Source organism: Peromyscus eremicus, chromosome 1 (genome assembly GCF_949786415.1).
Source record: "Peromyscus eremicus chromosome 1, PerEre_H2_v1, whole genome shotgun sequence".
Lineage (NCBI taxonomy): Eukaryota > Metazoa > Chordata > Mammalia > Rodentia > Cricetidae > Peromyscus > Peromyscus eremicus.
In genome coordinates, this window is record NC_081416.1 from 23,063,704 (window position 1) to 23,085,845 (window position 22,142).

Genomic DNA, 22,142 nt, shown 5'->3' on the forward strand with positions numbered 1-22,142 from the left:
TAGTTTTTAAAAATAAAGTCTTTAAAGAAACATTAAAGGTAATAAGCCACATAAAGATGGCTATCACACAGAGAATCTGGATTATGTTGTCTTTGATATTCGTAACTGAAGAAAAATATTTGATTGTAAAAGCTGTTAAGTTATGCCAAAATGTAAATTTTAAAGATAACTTGACTTCAAAATTTGGATATAAGGATATGTTGCTTTGGAAAAGAGTCTCTGCTTTTGTTTCCACAGAAAGTCAGAGGCTATGGATTTGTTCCAGATTAAGACACATCAGGTTTGACCAGCCAAGAGAGCTCTCTGAAAAGGGGCCTACTTCTTGTGTGTATGTCTTTACATAGTCTAGCTGTTCTGCCTTCTCATTGGTTGTAAACCCAAACACGTGACTGCCTTGTCACTGCCTGTATGTACAGCCCTGCAGGTCCTCTACTGTATTGAGATTAAAGGCGTGTTTCTCCAATGTTGGCTGTATCCTTGAACACACAGAAACCTACCTAGCTCTATCTACCAAGTGCTGGGATTAAAGGCATGTGCCACCACCGCCATGCTCTTGCTATGGCTCTAATAGCTCTGACCCCCGGGCAACTTTATTTATTAACATACAATTAAAATTACATTTCAATACAAATAAAATACCACCATATTCTCACCCATAAAATGGATAAATAAATCATGGTACATTTATACAATGGAATATTACTCAACTGTTATAAAAAATGACATCATGAAATTTGCAGGCAAATGAATAGAACTAGAAAAAAGAATCCCCCCTTATGTGTAAATGAGTGCATATCATATCAAAAATGGTATGTTCTCATTTATAAGTGAGTATTAGCTGTTAGGTAAAGATAATCAAATGACAATGCATAGACCCAAAGAGGCTAAGTTACAAGGAGGGCTGGGGGCATGCACATGGATCTCTCCTGGAAAGGGGAAATAGAAATGATTTTGCAGTGGATTAGAGACTGGTGTTCACGGGAACAGGATGGATCAGGTCAGGGAGGGAAGGACAGAGGGACAAGTACAGGGAGAGACAACTGGAAAGGGAGTATTTGGGGCCAATGTGGAAACCTAATGCAATAGAAACTACTTGGAACCTAATACAGTGACCCTAGTGTGTTATTTTTAAACTAAATCTCAATCTTACAATTTTGCCAGTAAAAACTCAGAGGTCAGATGCTGGGCTGAAAACCTGATGTCTCAGAGAAGACAAGAAGCAACCAGCTGACCTTCCCTATTAGCCAGCATCTCAGAAAGAGAACTTCTCTTCTGCTTTCCCAAACCAAAAAAGCCACCAAACTCAAAGACCCTCCACCCTACTTCCTGTGCATTTCTCTATCCATTTTAAAAAATTCCTCTTACTCTCTATAGCTACTTCCTGTCAACTAGTTCCTGGCTCCACTTCTTGATCCAAGGTTGATGTTATTTAATTAACACGATCTCAGGGTTCACAGTGTGATCAAATACCCCACAGCACTAGTGAGGACTGCTAGTAAAAGAGATACAGAGCCTAACGAGCTTTCAGCTGTAATCAGGCAATATTCTCAGTCATGGGGCTGGAACACCAACCCAACCACAAAGACTTTGACCCACATCTGTCCTGGGCCCCACAAGTTGTGCTGTGGTAAAGGTGGCTCAGAGCTTATGGGAGTGTCCAACCAATGACTGGTCTAACTTGAGGTTCATGCCACAAGAGGGAGCCCATGCTTGACACTGCATGGGTGGCCAGGAACTGGAAGCTGGATGGGTCAGAGACCTAGGGTAGAAACAAACATAACTAACTGCTCCCCCACAAAAAAAAAAGTCAGTGGTATTCTGCTCATAAATTGGTGCCTGGCCCAATCACTATCAGAGAGGTTTCCTCTGGCAACTGATGGGAGCAAATACAGAGACCAGCAGCTAAACATGATGCAGTGCTTGGGGAACCCTGTAGAATAGGGGGAGGGTTTGTGCCTAGTCTTACTGCATCTTGTTATACTGTGCTTGATTAATATGCCTGGGAGACCTGCTCTTTTCTAAAGGAAAACAGAAGGGCAGTAGATCTGGGAGAGAAATGAGGGGAAGGGGGACTGGGAGGAATAGAGGGAAGAGAGGCTGCAGTCTAGATGTATTCTAAGAGAAGAATAAATTTTAAAAAAGCATTAAAATGTTATCATTTAACATTTTAAAATGTTATAACATGGCAAAACAGCCACCTTGTGTGTGTATTCCTCCCTGTGACTTGTCCTCACTCTGTTTCTTTGCAGGCTACTGCTGCTTCTGGTCACTGTTTATCTGTTTCAGGTGAAAATACTGCTGGCTACTCCAGCTGCAGTTCAGTCCAAGAGCTTTCTTACTGTCTTCCACTTTACATTCTCTTTTGTGTTGGAGAAGGGGGAGGTAGGGTGTGCATGATTAGGTGAATGTGTGAGAACAAAGACATATCCATGTAGAGGCCAAAGGTAAACCTTGGGTGCTATTTCTCAGCAACTGCACATTCTGTTTTGTGAGATGGTGTCAGAGACACTAGGACATGAGGCTTGACTATTAAGCTAGTATGGATAACCAGTAAGCCTAAGTGATTCTCCTATCTCTGCCTCCTAAACACTGATATAACAAGTATAGGCCACCATGCCTGGACTTTGATTGAACTGACTTTCCACCACTCCCTCTTTACATGCTCTGTTATTCTCATTATGTGGATCAGCATGATAAGTTGAGAATATATGTTCTTTTGTTTCTACCGTGAATTTTAATGAAATTCTGAGCAAAAGCATACCAATCAAACGTCCTTATCATTAAAATCATGCAGAAGATAAATTACTGTTAATTATCATAAGATAATAATCTCTTGGTGTTTCAGTTAAACCACAATAACTGAAGTTTAGATATACGTGGGCACAAGTGATGGGAACACTGTTACACAAAGTAGGAAAATGAGAACATATGTGTGCAGTGACTCCAGAATCTGCATTTTGAAATACGTGTGTTTCTTGATCTTAAAAGATTTGGAAGCTATGAGAGGGGAGAAAGGACACAGGGTCCTCTGTAATATGAATTGCTAAATGGTCTTATTAATAAAATAAAAACCAGGAGCCAGATATTGGGGTAAAAGCTGAAAGATCAGAGGGATAGAACAAGCCAGCCATAGCCACAAGTTCTTACTATTAAGAAATCCTCAGGCCAAGAGAGAGCTACTTCCTGTATGCTCTCACCTATATACCTTTTTATGCCCTGCCATCTTACTTCCTCTCTCCACCCAGCTACATCACTTCCTCTTTCTGCCCAGCTCTATCACTTCCTGTCTGTCTGTGCAGACATCCAGACTTCTATAGCTAACTAGTGCTGGGATTAAAGAAATGTACCACCATGCCTTCCTCTGTTCCCAGTGTGGCCTGGAACTCAGAGATCTGGATGAATTTCTGCCTCCAGAATGCTAGGGTTAAGGGTGTGTGCTCCCACTGCCTGACCTCTATGTTTAATATAGTGGCTGGCTTTTTTCCTCTATCCCCAGACAAGCTTTATTGTATTGGGGCATACAAATAAAATATCACTACAGTACTCAATGTGGGAAGAGGTATATGAGGGCCTGGAGGGGATTGCAGAAGACAACACATCAGGAGCCAGACATTCTGATCTCTTCAGAGAGGAATGAAGCAGAGCTCATAAGGGGGTGGCAGAGAGGCAAATCCATTGCTCACTGGGGTCATATTGATGTCCTTTGGGTGAACCAGAGATTTCAGCTTAAAGTTCTGTAAATTGGTGGTCAGAAATAGAAACAGTTCCATGCGGGCCAGGCCCTCTCCTACACACATCCGTTTTCCTGGTGGAGGGAGGTAGAAACACCAAAGAAGGTAATTATTCCTTGCACACAACAAGTATTATTCTGAGATGCACTGTGCTGGCACAGATACAAGAAAATAATAGTAACTGCTGAGTTGTTGGGTAGGTGGTTAGATAAATGGATGAGGGAAGGGAAAACTAGGTATAAAAATAGATTAAGGGAGGCATATTCCTAATTAACATATAGTCTGAAGGAATTTGTCACTCAAAAATATTTTTCAGCTAGACATATTTGCTCACACCTGTATTTAAAATACCAGGGAGGCTGTGGAGTGGGGATTGTGAATCTGTTATAAAGATCACAAAATCAGTCATTGGAGAAAAGCTCTGTGATGAGAGTTAGGGTATTCACCGATCTGATCACTGGGGCAAGCCAGTTCAGTTCAGGTGCCCTCTCCACTATTTCTAGTAGTCCAAACTGGGGTCATCCTTGGGGATTCCTGGCAATTTCCCTAGCACCAGGTTTCTTTCTATCCCCACGATATCTCCCTCCATCATGGTATCTCTCTCACTGCTTTCCCACTCCTTCCCTGTTCCAGCAAGACCATCCCCTTCCCTTATGTTCTTATCCACCATCCCCTACCCTCCATTGTCCACCCCTCTCCCCCAGATCACTCATGAATATCTCAACTATTTCCCCTTCCCAGGGCCATCCATGCATTCCATTTTGGGTCTTCCCTGTTAGCTAGCTTCTCTGGAGTTGTGGGGTTTTGTCTGGATATCCTTTGCTTTACATCTTGAGGGGTCCCCAGCAGTAGAATCAAAATTTATCCCTGGTGCATGAGGGGGCTTTTTGGAGCCCACTACCTATGATGGGACAGCTTATGAAGCATTGAGGCAGGGGTAAGTGTAGTGGGTAGCCATTCCAGCTTTTATCTGGAAGTTCCAACCCCCATTGAGACTTCAGCAACTGTCACGCCTACAAGGCGGGGCCAAAGGAGGCACATGGAGACCTGAGATCTGGATGGGCAGCGCACTCACTCGGTTCCAGGACCTTGGACGGTGAAGGTGGGCCAAGCAGAGCTCCAGAGAACACCACTGGACTGTGATATACCTTCCCCAGACCCTGAGACCTACCTATCCCCTAACTTGTAAGTTATGCCATTAAATAAATCTCCTTTTAACTACGTGGAGTGGCCATAATAATTTCACCAATATCTGGCACCCAATGTGGGGCACGAACCCACGACCCTGGGATTAAGAGTTCCATGCTTTACCGACTGATGCCCCAACTTTACAAGAAAACTTTAAATGACTGTCCAGGCTGTCAGCTGTCTCTGTCTACCCTACAAGACTCCCAAAAGTTGCTTGCATCCTTCTCCCATTTCTCAGGTAGTGTTATATCCTTCTGAGGTCTTTGATGTGGTTAAAGACCAGATACTTACAATTTTTCTTAGTTATAATAAAAGATAAGTTAGATATAAAACCTTAAACTCACAAATATAAGATAGATATCTTCTTTTATATTGTAACTATAATTCTTACTCGATAATTATTTTGTTATATATAATATTACTATGTTGAAGTTAAAACCTTCCTTTTTTAAAAAGAAAAAAAAGGGTAAGTGCTGTGGATATTGCTCTACATAAATAAAGCACTGATTGGCCAGTGACAAGGCAGGAAGTATAGGCGGGACAAGGAGAGAGGAGAATTGAGGAAGGAGGAAGGAAAGGAAGACCTGCTGGAGCCACCGCCAAGACAAGGAAGATGTAAAGTACTGGTAAGCCACGAGCCACGTGGCAAAGTAAAGATTAATAGAAATGGGCTGAATATAAGAGTGAGAGCTAGACAATGATAGGCCTGAGCTAATGGCCAAGCAGTTTAAATAATGTAAGAGTCTGTGTGTTTATTTTATAAGTGGACTCCAGGACTGGCGGGACTTGGTGGTGGGAGCTGGAGAAAAATTCTCCAGCTACAGGTAAGTGCTTGGACTTGCCTCTACTAGATGTGCCTCCCCATGGGAGGCTCTGCCTCTTGTGGCAGGGAGTGGGGGATTAGGAAGGGAGGCTGGGGTGTGGGAGGAGGAATGAAGGGGATCTTTGATTGGTGTGTAAAATGAATGAGAAAAATTTTAATAAAAATAATAATAATAATAATAATAATAATAATAAAATTTTTTTAAAAAGATCACAAAATCAACAAAGGGAGCTCAGGATCCAAACAGCACACATATTGCAGGTATGGACCCAATGTTCATTGCTCATACCCTGAATTTGGGGGAGGGGAGCCTGTTACCACTTCTGGGCATCATGGTCCATCTACAATGTCTCTATCATCCCGAGGTGATCTGGAAGATTCTGAACTTAGAGGAAACATCCTCCTCCAGTGGTTCATGCCCTTCTTTAAAATGAGCTGAATTATCTTCTGAAAATTTTCCATGACCTATGCACTTTGAAGCAGGCAAAAAGTCTTTTAAGAGAATGATGCTCTATTTTGTGCACAAAAAAGTGATATATGAAAAAGTAAGGTGTAAATTTCTCTCCAAGAACCCTCTGGCCTTAGAATGAGTAATGATCTCACACTACATTGGTCCAACCACATTAACATGAATTATTCACTCTGGATTTCCAAGTGTGTCTCAGTCCCTTTTATGTTTTTCTGTGTTTTTGAATACATAGTTCAGCATGGAGGTGAGTAGCAGAGCAGAAAGATATTAATTTAAATAATGAAGAAATCTCCATTTTCCTGGTGAGTAAAGTATAAATAAAGTTTGCTTTCTAGGATAGTATCTTTAGTATCTCTGTGATGTATCTAAAGGAAGATAACAAGTGGCCTACACTCTACCTTTTTCAATTTTGAATAATGATGGAACAATAAAATGTCTCAGTTCTGTGGCTGGACAGGGAGGGTGCTTCTTAAAAGGACAGTGCATGAGCACTGGAAGTCATGTTCCTGATCATGCTTAAACTGCAAATCTACCACCCCCTGTGGAGTCACTGTGTGAGTCCTTACAACCCTTAGGGCACTGCAACCATGATAATGAGTTTCTATTACCTGCTGAGAAAGGCATGAAGTAGTCACTTTTCTTAAAGTTTCCATTCCCATCTAGAAAGTGGCCAGGGTCAAATATCTCTGGGTTGGGGAATTCCTTGCTATCACATAGCACTGATGACAGTGATGTTATTACTGTTGTTCCCTGCAATGACACACAGAAAAAAAAATAGGTTACAAAGAAATCACAGGGCCATAGTTCAATCTTCTGTTCCATAGAAGGAACTAGTACAGACTAGCAGGGACATTTCTAATAGTCAGAACATGTAGGGAGCATGGAGGAGTGTGAGGCCAGTCACAGTGATGTTGTTAAAGTGCTTTCAGTACATTTTGAATTCCATAGTTGAGTGTTGATCATATCAAAAACATCATTTACTATAACCAAATTGGCTTAATTCCTGAGATACTGGTCTGGTCAATATACAAGATGAAAATACCCCTCATATACACAAAGAAAAAAAATCATACTTAGTGAGGTCACCTACCTCAAAGATACAAATGCTTCACGTTCTTTCTTACTTGAGAGTCTAGGCTTAAAATTATTTGTTTTGTTTTGTATATCTAACGTGAGTTACATATGGAAGGTAGGAAACTAAAAACAAGTCATTAACAGTGGAAGACACATTTGGGAGGGGGAGTAGAATATAGGTAAAATGAACGTAGTAGAGGCAGGTTTCAAGCAGGTAGTGTAGTGGCATAAATGGGAGAGTAGGCAGCAAAATGAAGGGTTAAGGAAAATGCAATGTACATGATGAATCTATGTGGGAACCTCTGATCTTGCAATCCAAGTACAAAGATACATAAAAGGGGGAGGAGGAAATAGGAGAACATGTCACATTAAAGAACGGAGAAGAAGCTGGGAGCTAAAAGTTTAAACATGGATAGGGAGTTGGGAGGAAAGGTCCTCACAAGATTAAGCCAACTAACAATTCAACATGGATTGTTACATAGCTCTTAAGACCTCACCTCTACTAAAGCAACTCAAAGAGGGTCACTATTTTTTAGGTGTGTGGCAACTGGTATGATACCTGCACCTCAGGATGATCCAAACCCATGTGCATACGGGCAATACTAACTGGACTCAATGGATTAAATAAATAAATAAATAAATAAATAAATAAATAAATAAATAAATAAATGTAAGACATAATTGGGAGGGAGGTGTGATGGGGTGTCCTGGCAAAGAATGTGAGGGGTGAGGGTTTGGTATAATCAAGATTCAGTGTACACATGAATGAATTTTTTGTTTTAAATTTTAAAAAAGGAGAAAAACCTTTAAAAACATAACAGAGAAGTCATGAACAATGTGTGGCCAAGCAAATCTAAATGTATGCATGTGAGTACAATACATACACTCAATGATGAGAGTATAGTCAATATATAGAATCATAAAAATGGGTGCAGAAAACATATCTGAATAGAAGGTACATATTTTCTTGGTCAAAATCCATGCCAAAGTAAAGATATGGGAAATGTGCATAATCTGATCAATAACTCTTTCCAAATCTTCTTAAGTCATCAAATTTGACAAGCAAGTATTAAAGCTACATTCCTTTTTGTTGCTCAGAAATAAAACAAATAGATGCCCATTACAATCGGTTATGTTCAATGAAGGGAGGTCCAAGTCCCTCCCCCTGTATCAAAGCTGTGCAAGGAGTCCTACCATAAGTAGTGAGTTCTAAAAAGCCCTCTCATTCACAGGGGATGGATCCTGATCCTAATTCCAGGGGGTCCCTTAAGCAAATCAAGCTATACAACTGTCTCCTTTATGTAGGCCTACCTCTACTGAATGTACCAAGCTCTGCTGACACCCCATGGGAGGTCTTACCTTCTTGTAGGAGGGAATAGGGGTGTTTTAGTGGGGGGAGGCTAGAGGGGCAGGAAGAGGGAATGGGGAAATCTGTGACTGGTATGCAAAATGAATAAAATATTTCTTAATAAAAAATAAAAAATAAAAGAAGAACAAGAAACAATCAGTTATGTTCAATGCTACCCTGGAATTATTTAACCCATGAAATGACATCATGAACAGAAATTAAGAACACAGAACTGGAAAAGTACATACAAAACACTAATCTACATAACACCTCCAGACTCCACATACATTTACAGACAAATCATTAGCAGTGAGTACTAAAATTCACGTTTGGTTAAAATCAGATAAACAAAGATATCAAATCAATTGTTTTCATAAAGCAGGTTAAAAAGGTTATAGGAAATAGAAAAAAATCATATCAAAAAATATTATCAATTAGGAAATCTCTAAGAAAGTATTTCTAAGCTACATTGCTGGAAAGAAAATATCACAGGTAAACAAAACCCAAAAATTAAGAATAGTGATGAATCAAAGGATTGAGGATACAGATTCTCTCCAATTATCTCAAGATTTACTTTCAAAATGATAGACATTCTAGAAAAGTGTTTTGAGGAATTGACAAAATGTTAGAACATTCACATGGAAATACCCAAATTTGCCAAAGCAATATTTGCAAAAAAGAGCAAACATGGAAGTGTCATTACTAGATATATCTATCTGTACCTGCAGTAGAGCTGCCCTCCAAATCATGGAGCAGCTTAAGAACCTGCAGCACTGTGTGACTTAGAGGACTGAAATCACACTATGAACCTGGGGGCATCAAGAGCACAGAGGTGATGCAGAGAAGAGACAAGTTTACCTTGGGGATGAGGTAGTTCCTGAATTTAACGTCACAGGTCACTGCATGAGGCAGGTTGGTAGAGGAAGGATGTCGATGAATCTCTGAACCTCATGAATCATGGCATCTGTGTAGGGCATGTGTCTCCTGTCCTGCATGCTGGGGCTGCGGTTTCTGCCAACTACACGATCAATCTCTTCCTGGACTTTAGCTGGTTAGTCACAGTGAGAAGTGTTGGAATAGAACAGAACTGACATGTTTGTCACAATTCAGAGCTACACGTTGCATGAAAAAGTAGCCCCAACAGCATTATAAATGTATTTTATATTCAAGAGTACACTTAGATAAATAGAGATAATACATATGGACTCATACTACTGCCTTACAAAATAACTATTATGATATCTCAGTATGTACTTATTATAATAGCCAATAGTTAAATACTCCAAATAATAAAATAATACAATTAATCCTTATATCATAGTCTAATGAAGGACAATTAAAAATCAAATGTTGAATTTTTGTCACAATACAATATATTTTTAAAATCATTCATAAGTGTGTTTATGTGTGTCTGAGTGTGTATAATTTGAAGTAATATCAAAACTTGCCAAGTTCAAAATTAACATTTGTTTCTGAAATATAAGCATATTTGTAACAATTAATGTTTCCTATATGCCAGATTACATAATATCTATTGTCTTTCTGTCATGAAAAATTAAAAATATGAGTTACAGTTACATTCCATATACTAAAAGGTATCTACAAATAGATCACACACATTTCCTATAACTTCATTTTATATTTTTATCTTCAGTACATGTTGAATTGCAGCACTTAAATATTAGAATATTCATTGTGAGATTCATTGAAGGTACATAAATATTATTCAATAACATGAAAATTATTAATTTCCATTATTAGTGATCATTTTGACTGATATCTTTTCAATTTTGTTTGTAATTTTCCATTTCATGTGTTAGAATTGCTTCTAAGGATTCAAGTGGATGCTTTAGCTCCTGGAATAAAATCTCAGTTGATAGGGAGTACAGACCACACATTACTTCTTATTTTTTCCTCAATCTCTGTTCATGCCTACAGCATCCATGTGGTAAACACATAATCTGGAGCTTTGTAGGCTGAGTGCACAGAAACCTATCCTATAGTCTTCCCTCCTCTCCAATATGGGTTGTTCCAATTCCTGAAGTCAGTGACTTCCTTGACTCTGCTTCAGAGAAGTATGTAAAAACATTTTCAATTATTTCATGAAGAAAGGGAAAGTTAGCATAAACACTGAGGTCTATCCCTACATTTTTGCATAACATCTAGGCAGTCTCAATGCAAATAATTCCATGTAACTCAGGGGTCTCCCTAAAGAATTTTATGCTTCTATCCTAGTGTTCTGAAATTCAGTGACTATTTCTTGGGTTTATTCTGAGGGGTACTTAGAGCTTCCTCTCAAGATGGTAAAATGAAGATATCTTTACAGTTGCTATCATATCTAAAATGTAGATCTTGCTGCTGAAATTCATAAGCAAGATGGAGAAAGGTGCTCTGTCCTCACAATTCAGAGACTGGAGCAGTTACCCTTCCCTTTTCATCCCTATACATTGCTCTTTCTCTGTCAACCACTTGAGATCATTGAGTATAGGGCTTCTTACACTTCCTTTCTTTTGAGAGCAATTCTAGCTTCTGTGGGGAAAACTCAGTCTCCTGAGGAATGAGGGTAGGAAGAGGACCCTGGTGAGGATAGTCTCCTCTTATAACCTTATTCTCTACTTAGACTCTTATTGTTTTCAGATTGAGGTCCATACTGTGGCTGGAGAGATATAGCTTATCTTTCTTAGTTTTCATACATATTCATCTAACACCTATGTTACAGCGTCATGTTCCCTTCCCCATTTTTCCTCACTCCTCAATACACTATTGTATTTCAGAACTCTTGTGAAGCCCTCTTGAATGTTTGCTATTTTCCTGTCCTCCTACCATTTAATTTCTGGCATTCAGGTTTATGCTATTGTCATTTCAATGTATATTGAGCACAGATGAAAGGTGAATTTCATATATTCTAGAACATCAAATGTATTTAAAAGTAAGTTTTATCTTGTCCCATTTGATTGCCATCTCCTGGAGGCCTGCTCCCCACTGAAAAGGAAACAGAGGGGGACCTCTTCTGCTTTAGAAAACATTAAGGTAGTTCTCATGGTTACTGTGTTTATTCTGTGACAATAACATAAGAACAAAGGCTGTCCACTCTGTCATTCTCTTGGTTCCTATCTCCAGATGGAATTTCTTCCTCTTAAGTGTGCAAGAACCATTGTTATACTGGGGAAAGCATAAAAACTATGTGCATATGATATATATGCATATAATATTCGAAGCTAATGGATCGCGTGAGTGTCATAGTTGAATTCTGATTTTCAAAGATAATACATTATTTCTTAAATGTTAACTGCATAAATGTTTATAAACATATTAGATAATTTAATAAAAACTGTAAAATAAAAAAATTAAATTCTAAAATAATGTTATTTGTAGAAGAAAGTACCATTGGTACAACTGAAAAAAAAAATGTGTTTTTGCATGGAAATGGACTTTTGGAATTATAAAATTCCTTCATTCTGCCTAGGAGAAATAACTTTATAATAAATTTATTTATTTTGAATACTTATCAAATTGGAAATTATCTGGGATAAACTCAAGAAGACCCAGGATTTTACTCATGCTTCATCAAGGTGTGTTTTCACCTCTGTGCAATACAAAATTTGCCTGCTCTTTAAAAAATCTGATTTGGGGACTAAATGTAGGTACAACAAGCCAAAGGATGCTGGTGCTGACTGCCACAGATCACTTCTCAGGGAACCCAGACACTGATCAGCATTTGATTGCTTTTCCTAAGGCCTGTTTCTTCATTCCTCTCAGTCATCCTGCTCACTATGGCCATTGGCACAAAAGCTTAAAGACTGAGCCTTCTCTAAGAATAACAATGAGAGGGACACTAACAGCATCTTTCCAGTTCCTACAAGAATGCTGTGAGTTACCGTCTGTGTCCTCACCTGTGACATGGGGGTGCTTCAGCAGGAGCAGGAGAGCATATTTCAGCGTTGTGCTTGTTGTCTCTGTCCCAGCACTAAACAGATCAGTCACAGTGGTTGACAAATTTTCAATTGTATATTCCAAGTGTTGATTGTGGTTTTCCTAAGAAGTGTTTGATGTAATTATCAGGTAAATTGTTTACTACCACATCTGATAAAAATGACTCGACAATATTGTACCATTTTATATTGTTGCCAGCACAGAACTTGAAAGTATAGTTCCAGGAGAAATTAGCACAGACTGCAGAGATTGGCCCAGAGCATCAAAATTTCATTTCCTACATCATTTTTTGTTTGCTTGCCAAAAAAATTTGAACTTGGACTCATGGGATCCTCTGCAGCTAGATGTGTACAATGCAGGATAATTTGTCTTAAAAAGGTGTAAACAGATTATTTTTTGATCATTCATTTAAAACCTATGCTGAATATATTGAGAAAAAGTCAAAAGCTTTTGACTGTAACAATTTGGGGTTTCTCTGTTGTGCTATAACTGGTCTGTAATGAGATTTGTTGCACTATAGTTAAATCACCCCATTCTTTATTTGAAACATTCATAACTAGATTTAAATTAATAGAATTAGATAAGTAGAGATACTGTGTTAGATGTTACAAGCCTATTCAATATTTTGCTATTCATTTCTTTGTAAAAAAATTTTATGGACTCAGTAGTGCTGCAGACTCACAACAAAGTTGTAATTGTGTAAAGGATAAAAGTATAAATATATAAAAGGAATAGGGAACATTCAGGAATAGGTTCACAAAGTTGAGATAACTTGGCCTCATTCAACAGGGTGGTCAACTAGCAATATGGACTGGTTAGGGAAGGATGGATGGATGGACCACACACACTGGGGAGAGCATAAGTCATGAAGATAGGATGCAGACACAATGATGGCTCAAATGGGATGAAGGAGACAGTAAGTAAAATTTCAAAGCTGAGTAATGAAGCTGAGAAGATAATATGCAATAGATATTTCATCATGGTTACAGCAGTGGATGTTTAGTGAGGATATCATTCTTAAGTATTTCCTAACTTAGAAAGTGATGAGTGTCTAATACTGCGAAATCAACACTATTGATGCTATTAAAATGACTCTCTATGTTGACATCCACTGTGTTTTTGTATGTTGGTATGTTTCTCTATGTTGATAACTAGCAGCTAGAAAAGACAGTCATCTCCCTTTGTAATATCAGCTTTATGTTGTTTTCTTAACAAGTTACATATGTCTTAAATGAAAGTAAAACTATTCTAAAGCAGTACACTTGTAAACCAATTGTGTTTACATATTATGAGAAGCCTTTGGATATTTAGTTGTTACAAGTCTTAAGAATACCATTGTGGTGGTATTATGTTCCCCAAAATATTGTACACCCTAATAAACTTACCTGTGGTCAGAGACAGAACAGCCACTAGATACAAAGGCTAGAAAATGGTGGCACGCACACCTTTAATCCTAGCCTTTCAGAGATAGAAATCCTTGTGGATCACTGTGAGTTCAAGGCCACATTGGAAGCAATCAGGCATGGTGACACACGCCTTTAATCCCAGAAAGTGAGCCTTTAATCCCAGGGAGTGATGGTAGAAAGGAAATATATGTAAGGCATGAAGGCCAGAAACAAGAAGCATTTTGGCTGGTTAAGTATTCAAGCTTTTAGGTTTTTAGCAGCACAGTTTAGCTGAGAGCCATTCGGATATGAGGACACAGAAGCTTCCAGTCTGAGGAAACAGGATCAGCTGAGAAGATGGCCAGGTGAGGTTAGCTGTGGCTTGTTCTGTCTCTCTGACCATCCAGCATTTCACCCCAATAACTGGCCTCAGGTTTGTTTTATTAATAAAGACTCTTTAAGATTCCTGCTACATACCATATAGGAGGGGCTGGAGAGATGACTCAGTGGTTAAGTGCATTGGCTGCTCTTTCAGAGGTCTAGAGTTCAATTCCCAGCAACCACATAGTGGCTCACAATCACCAATAGAGGGATCTGATGCCCTCTTCTGGCATAAAGGGATACATGGTGATAGAGCACTCATAAAGAGTTTTTTAATCTAAAAATTAAAAAAGAATACCATATAAATCTAGAATTTACACAAATGTTGAACTACATTAAACTAAAAGTAAATGCCTGGAAATACCCTTCATATCATACATATGTTATCTTGGTTGTTCATACTGTTTCTTTCTGCACTGGGATTTTCCCTTTGAAGTAAGTCTGTTGGTTAATTTTTTACTTTTTATTATTACTATTTTGTTTTATTCATCTTTGTTCTTTTAATAAAGATATCTATAATATTCAGGAGAGGATATAAGACACAGTAGGATTGAGGTACCATTTTTTTCTGTGGGATTGATATTTGGGGCTAGTGGTTCTATCACTAGTCTTTCTCTGAGGATTAGAGAGTGTCCTGGGTCAATTCAGGCCTCTTCCTGAGTCTGCAGTTTGTGCTGTGTTGTGAAACTCCCTGTGTCTGTGACCTTAGTCTAGGGAAGCTTCAACTTTATCCCAGGTCCATGGCTTCCACCACCAAGGGTTGTGAAACTCCTCCCTCACCTATAGACCTTAACCTCGGTCAAATCTCATCCATATCCTGTAAGTCTTATCCTTGTTCAGATCAAGCTACCATCCTGGATGGGCATGCTGATTCAATGGAAGAATGACTATTACAAGGTTACTAACTACTTTCTGGTTGATTTTAAAACCTTCTCCTCCACAGCAGTGAATTTCATACCTGGAAATGTATTCCTGGTTAAAAGCCCATGGACAGTGAGGTCAGATGCCCTAGGACACAACCTACTGCTGTTAGTTTGCTGAAGAGTCATGTAACCAAACTGTTGTCTAAATGTTTACAATTCTCCCCATAAACCTGGCCTGTTATAAACTTAGGTCAGAGAAGCTTCTTTTTGCAGAGATTAGCAGTCAATTCAGAGAGGTGTAAGTGGTCAAAGTGCTGAGAATAAGAGAGCAAGTGCTCAGTCTTAAGTCTAACATCTTTATCAACCCCATCTTCCCATTATGTTTAGGTAACACTGTGCAAGAATTGGTAGAAAAACTGCAAGAGCAAGAGGATGGGAAGGAGAGCTGTGAAATGTAGCCTTCTGGACATAACAAGCTTATTCCCCTCATGAAGTCACTGCGGCTGTGGTTATCAAGACAAGACCTGAACAAAATCGAGACACTCAAACTTACAGCACTGATGGGGGCTATGCAGGTCCCACTATTTATTGAGATGCCATTGGTTGATAATAACCACTGGGGAGAAAGAATCATTCTTTTGAAGGTATAGCTACTGAGAGGTTTCCCATGATGCAGTGCATGCCCCCATACCTATACAAATATGGGGAACATCTACTGGAATTGTGGGTTATCAAAAAAAGAATGAGAGTATGAACTTGTAGACGGTTGCTACAGGGAGGATATAGGAGAGTAGCAAAAGAAATGGGGAATGGACATGACTATAACCTCATTGAATATATATGTGAAATTCTCAAGAGTAAAGAAAATTTTCTTTTAAATAAATGGAAAAAAGGTCCTTCTAAATATATCTGTTATAAATGTTACAGATAGTGGATGATTAAGGAAATTAAGCATTAAATTAATGCCATATTAAAAATTAAAATCCCCATTAAGTATAATCTTATAGATAAATACAAAAATTAACATATTTTCATATTAAATTAAATTCTATATTCTGTACCAAAATGTTTAATGCACAAGACAATTACAAATGAATACTTTGCCTATACAATGTGTCAGAAAATAATAAATGAAAACAATAATGGGATGGATTTGGGAAAGCAGTGAAAGATGTATATTACAAAGATGACAGGATGTAAGAGCTTACACTCTATGACTTGATCAAGGTTAGTTTCCATCTTACTTACCCTTTGTATTATTGTTCTCCTCAGCTAGATTGCTTTTTTATGGGAAGGTAAATTTCAATGTGTAAATTCCCCTTATCTTTTCCCAAATCCATATTGCATACTCACACACATAATAAATATTCAAGTTGTTTTTTAAATGAAAATGGCCTAAGTATTTAAAGATCTTTGAAAAATATGTAAGTATTCAATAAATGAGTAAATACTTGAACAATCAAATAAATGGGTGTATATCAACACTTTACCTGCTTTGCTTTAATCAGGTAATAATCAATAAAGTCCTGAGGATTTGTAACATCCAATGATTCTTGATGTTCTTTTATTTTCTCCAGAAGGTAGCTTTTAATATCATAAAAATTTTTTAGCTAATTTCTTATGACTTCCTGGACAGTAATCAATGATTACTGGGAAAGTATTGCAGAACTATAAGAGAAAATACACAATTTTATTAAATGAATGTGGTAAAATAGAGAAATGCACGTAATGACATAGCAAATCCAATTTAGATTTATAGTTCTGCATATGGCTGGTGTCCACCCTGAAGAAGAGGTGATTCATTTTATATACAACAATTTTCTATGCTAGTAGGAGATTTGAGGGAGAAAATCCTGCCCAGATGATCAACGTTCACAGTAATTTTTTCACATTCGTGAATAATTCATTTCTGCCCTATGATTTTGAAATATCATATAATATAAACTACTATAATTCATACTTTTTAGATGCCAGCAAATGTTAGGACAGTTGGGTAACTTGGTTGACTACAGAAAGCTAGTACCTTCAGACTTTGTTCCTATCATCCAACCTCTGACATGGAGTGAGTATGTAGAAGTGGGTGGGCTGGTAAAGATGCCTTGAAACTAATTCCACACCCTTAGTGACTCCTCTGTGGTCCACAGTCATTATTTAGAGAGAGAAGGAGATATCAATTTAGGCAGAGAGCAGGAAAAGATTGTGGGCATCTTTGTCGTCAACACACCTTAAAACCATTTATATTGTCATTTCTTCCTGTTACTTTGTTATCCAGGAATCCAAACTGAAGCATGAAACATCTAAAAGAACTCAGTGTATCCTAGAAGGTTTGTTATCCCAAATATTCTTTAGCAGAATATTTTATCTACACTATGATATTTCTGTCAAATACTGGAATGAAGATGGACTTAATTTTTGAAACACAGGACTTGTGGGTAGTGTAAGAATGTTCTATGAGTGACTGGACAGCCTTCTCAAAATGAATGAAGTAATTTATAGAAGCAGCTCTCTGGTAGTCAAGGAGAAAATCTGCAGAGGTGCCTAAGCAGCTTGAGCCAACTTGGCATTTGCTCTTTGCTTTCCTATTTGTTTAGCAAAGGGCTTAAACCTCCCTTCCAGATACCCTTTCCACAATACTCTAGGCAGGATGTGCGTTATGTCACCTCAACATTAGTCTGTATAGAATTTGACCTGTGAGAAAGAATGACCATAAGTGTGTTCTCAGAAGGAAAGGAACTTGAATTCACCTGTACCCAGGCAGAGCTCAGAATCTGGTCATTCTCATTTAATTTTTCCAACAAGGTGAGAAAATGTTTATCTTTGTAATCAAAACGATTCTGGAAAATAATGGAGCAGATGACATTGCAGGGAGCACAACCCAGGATGAAGGTGGGATCAAAGGGTGACCCTGGAGAGTTGGAAACAATTGTGAACATACATCAAAAACATTTTCCCTTGTTAACAGCTAAACACACTTTAGAAATTTTAAGCAATATTTTACTTACAAATTCCCCTCACAGCTAACAAATTCGGTGTACATGGAATCAGCATACCTTAAATCTGAATTAACCTTAACCTCACTAGTTGAATAAGAGCAAATCTTATCTACTGTACTGACTTGAATCCTTTAGCTGACTGCTATTTTCAGGCAGGAAAAAAGGAGTTTTACAAACTTCAATATGCTAGTGCTCAGAGCAGAATCAATTCTCCCTGTAAAGTGAATGGAGGGAATTTCTTTGATTATGCCAGTGGTATGCTAAGCTTTTAAATATTACCATACTATAATCTGTCAGAAAATGTATTGTTTTTAACAAAGAAGATAATGAGTAATACTTCAGGATTTTTCTTTGCCAATCACAGGTAAAATGTGATTTTCAGTTTTTCCTCACTCTGTTTTGAAGAAGAACTTAAAAGGAAATCTACTTCAGAATTTAAGCAGATAACCTGATTCTTCCTTGGCAGGTACTTCCTGGGTGAATAGCATTCACAGTGGTAGCAAATTAAGATCTGCCCATCCTCTAAGGCAAAAGAGTGACTATGTAGAGACATGATTGTCAGGACAGAAAACAGAGCCAGAATACACTCAGAGAAAGATGATATAAAGTGTTAATAGAAATAGTTCAAATTCAGTTAAATGAGTCTGGTCCCTAAGCTTGGTTGTGTGTTTTGCAGATTGAAGCTGTCATGTGTATTGTCTTAAAACATATAAATAACAACAAAAGAAATCATGATAACGTTTTGAAATCATGATAAGATTCTATTGCCTTGGCTAAGAAATGAAAAATATACATTGAATCATTACTACCTAGAACTGTGAACATAAGCCTGCAAGACACCTTGGGACACCAGGGAAGCTGGGGAGACCAAAATATGTACAAAATAAAAACAAATATCATCCAGATTGGGCTCGACAGGGGAAGATGTAACCATTATCAGTAGCAATTATTCTCTGGTGAAATGATAAGCAATCAATAAATCATATTTGTGCTAAGGAGAATGCATAGGTCTGTAACTCATCAGAAAATTAAAATGAAAGCTGTGCTCTTTATGTCTGATTTGAAAACAAAAGAAAAACCTTTGAGATAGAATAATATCAATAGATCTTTTATACTCAAACCTACAACAGAATGGAAAAGTCAGAACACAAAACTTTGCTCACCATTGGTTTTCCTCAGTTCCTCCACAAGGCACTGTGCTTCCTCTTGAACACGGTCCTCAATGCTCCTTTTCCCCATGCCCAAATTCCGAAGAGTCATAAGTGAGAAGCGCCTTATCTCTTTCCATCTGTTTCCATGGCTAAAAATGATTCCTAAACCAATAGGAACAGAACTTACAAAGTTCATCCCAGGAAGAAAAAGGATATCAGAAAGGACACAAGTATATAGAGAGGCCCAACCTGAGCCTTCAGGAACAAGTCGGGCCTTTCCATTCTATCTTCTTCCACTGTGAATGCTACCCAGCTCATACATGAACATGCACACTTACTTACCAAGGTCTTTATTAATTTTTTCAGCTACTGGGAAGCTTCCTCTTCCAGAAAACTCCTCCCCATGGTCAATCAGAGCTTCCTTCACTGCTTCATACCCATGCAACACCACAGTGGGCTTCATGCCCAAGTACAGGGTGAACACAGGGCCATAGACTTTTGAGAACTGGAAATAGGTAAGAAAAGTAATTGGTAATTATCATGTGTGGATGGGTATAATGTGTTATGTGATGGCCCAGGCAGCTGAAACCTAGATTACAATGAATCATCACATCATTGTTTAGCAGGTCTCCTGATAATGTTTCAAAAAGTAACTGAGGCAAGAGTTTTCCAAATTCAGTTTGGGGCTGAATTGCTAATGAATAACAGACTCAATGTTGATACTCTGCTTTTTTATCCTTGATACCTAGGCAATTTATTCTTCATGTTCACTCCATACTGAATTGTAGATGTAACCAACTGTCTTATTAAATAAGAAACACAGAACCAATGCAAAGAAGAAAGCCAAGAGATCAGAGCTAAGAGCCTTACCCGCCTGCTGCAGCTATCCTCTTCAGCCAAGAGACCTCTCCAAAAGAGAGCTACTTCCTTTCTGTTTGTCTTTATATAGACTTTCTGTCCTGCCTTCTCATTGGTTGTAAAACCAACCACATGACTGCCTCATCATTGTTGGCTGTATCCTTGAACACACAGAGATCTACCTACCTCTGCCCACCAAGTGCTGGGATTAAAGGTGTGTACCACCAACACCCAGCTTTTGTTATGGCTCTAATAGCTCTGACCCCTGGGCAACTTTATTTATTAGCATACAATTAAAATCACATTTCAGTACAAATAAAATATCACCATCCTGAATTAAGTATCAGTTCCCAGATGACTAACTGTGGAACTTATCCCCATGATGAAGAGTAGAAATCCATAGTGAACATCCCAGGTTTTATCTATCATTACTACAAACATGGAGAGTGGATACCACCAAAGCCGCACACACCATGAGCATCTACTAAGAGAACAGGTTCTTACTCTGGGGCATTCATTGTCTCAGGTAGAGAATAAAAGTCAATTCAGATAACATTAAATATGCCCTGGTACTTTTAGTTCTTTTATTCCCTGTGTTAATCCACATCTACAGATATTTTCTTTTAATAAAGCATCAGTTCTTCAGAGAACTTCAGTACCAAAGGCTAATACCAATAAAGACACATCTCCAAAGTGCTACCTGACTTGTTGAATGATGTGATGTGTTCTTTACCAGAGACTTTTAGCCAAAAAATTATGGGAAATGGCTATAAAATAAAGATGGGAAGAAATATACATACCTTTTGCAATTTTCCGGATTTTATTATACTATACAAAAACCCAAAAGTCCTCTCATTCACAATAGAAATTGTTCATTCCTCAATTTCTGGTACTGACAAATTAGAAAAGGTAGAAGTCACCTGAGACTTTACAGAAGTTTTTATCTTTATGATCAAAATTACAATACCGTTTTGGCCACTCCTGAAAACATAAATACAAATAACATTATACAGACTATACTGGCTGAAATTTTGAAATATTTAAGTATATAAATATACACATATGCATATAACAACAATTAATAAGAGAAGAGACCATGAATTTGAAAAAGAACAAGAAGGGTTTGGGGAGAGGAAAGGGGAATATATTATAATCTTAAAATAATAATGATTTAATTATATTATAATAGCAAAAATTTTTAAAGATGAGTTAAATTTATCTTTCTTTGCAAAGAACTGAAGACTTAAAAGGCATACTTACTTTGGTTAAGGATTGATTGATGTCCTTCACATCTATCTGGAGTATATTGCCAATAACTGGGAGAGGTGTGGGGCCAGGAGGGAGCTTCCCTCTCTCAGAGCTCTGTCTCCAGAGTGAGAGAAGAAGCAGACAGGAGAGACTGAGCACCAGGACCACAACTAGATCCATGGACACACTTCTAACTGACAAAGCTTTGATCAGGCACGACAGAGCATTTATAACACTACCTGCTGAATCATCATGATGTCGTACTTGACTAATCAGCTAGATGTTCTTCAATATCTCTTTTGAGTGGACTTTATCCTAGTGATAAAGACAGAAATAAGGTGTTCTGCTGTGGGATGTATGACAAATGTGTTGCTAATTAATCAATAAAACACTGATTGGCCGTTGGCTAGGCAGGAAGTATTGGCGGGGCAAGGAGGAGAATAAAGCTGGGAAGTGGAAGGCTGAGTCAGAGAGACACTGCCAGCCACCACGATGAGGAACAGCTTGTGAAGATGCCGGTAAGCCACGAGCCATGTGGCAAGGTATAGATTAAAGGAAATGGATTAATTTAAGCTATAAGAACAGTTAGCAAGAAGCCTGCCACGGCCATACAGTTTGAAAGCAACATAAGTCTCTGTGTTTACTTGGTCGGGTCTGAGAGGCTGTGGGACTGGCAGGTGAAAGAGATTTGCCCTGA

At 38.2% G+C, this 22,142-nt stretch overlaps 1 pseudogene; it reads right to left on the minus strand.

The window, feature by feature from the left end:
- Positions 1-3,623: 3,623 nt before the first annotated feature.
- LOC131896315 (cytochrome P450 2C26-like) lies at positions 3,624-21,625 on the minus strand (annotated as a pseudogene).
- Between the last annotated feature and the right edge of the window lie 517 nt (positions 21,626-22,142).